The sequence below is a fragment of the Anomalospiza imberbis genome, chromosome 5 (genome assembly GCF_031753505.1).
Source record: "Anomalospiza imberbis isolate Cuckoo-Finch-1a 21T00152 chromosome 5, ASM3175350v1, whole genome shotgun sequence".
NCBI classification, from domain to species: domain Eukaryota; kingdom Metazoa; phylum Chordata; class Aves; order Passeriformes; family Viduidae; genus Anomalospiza; species Anomalospiza imberbis.
Window position 1 is genome coordinate 24,265,557 of NC_089685.1, and position 1,026 is coordinate 24,266,582.

Consider the following 1,026-nt stretch of genomic DNA (forward strand, 5'->3'; position numbering starts at 1 on the left):
CAGCAAATATGCCTCAGTTTTTTCCTGGAGAGATGACACTGGCACTGGGGAGGGGGGATTTGGCTTCTTTACTCACTTGCCGCGCTGCCTTTCAGTTGAGATGCCAGCCTGGGAGTCTGCAGTGCTGCTGGTGTTGGGATGTGGCTTACAGCAGAACTGGAATGGCTGTTTCCCATCTGGTTCAGAGCAGCTGTCAGAGACAACAAATGCCAGTATCCGACAGCAGGAGTCTGTTTTTGTTGTGTGTACTTGTTTGTGTTGTGCACGTGTAATTTCTGAACTGCCTCTGTGCTGGGAAGCAGCTCTTATCTTTGCTAATGGATGCTCATGTAAAGGTATATATAACCCTGTGCTGTGGTCTGCAAGCCATAGCTTGCATTGCTCTGGCTCACTAGCTAAAAGATCAAGTTAATGTGTAAGTCTCAAAGTAATTTAATGAACTATTAACTGGAAATACACATTATTTATATTTTGCAAAGGGATCTGGGAGACAAGCCAACTTGACATTTTAACTAAGAATCAAAAAGGACTGTGACAAGTCCTTGGTTTAGCATATAACATGACCCAATGGCTAAACATCAGCTACGATGCATATAGATGGTGTTTACATAGAAAGCATGCAAGGGAAGCAGGCTACCTGCAGGGTAGTCCTTCTGCAAGGACACCATGTTTTCAAGTGTTATAGAAACATTCTAAAGCCTGTAGCAAACCCACAAAATGGAAGTTTTAAAACTTTCCCTAACAGAATATTTTCAAATCAAAATGTGTATGTCTTCTGCACAGCAGGTCAGTTTGGATCCCTGCCTAAGGAAAAGTGAGGACTATTTAAAAACTGATTATAGGGGAGCAAAAAAACTAAATAGGTGAGTCACGTTAAAAACTAGCACTTCACGATAAAAACTAGCACTTCTTGTCTGGAATTCTGGACAAGTCTTGTGTGAAGTTTTAACTACCTCAAGTATCGACTGGGTAACAGGACCAGCCCTCCAGCAGTTGCTCTTGCCCATCTGGCTGAGGCACTCTGTG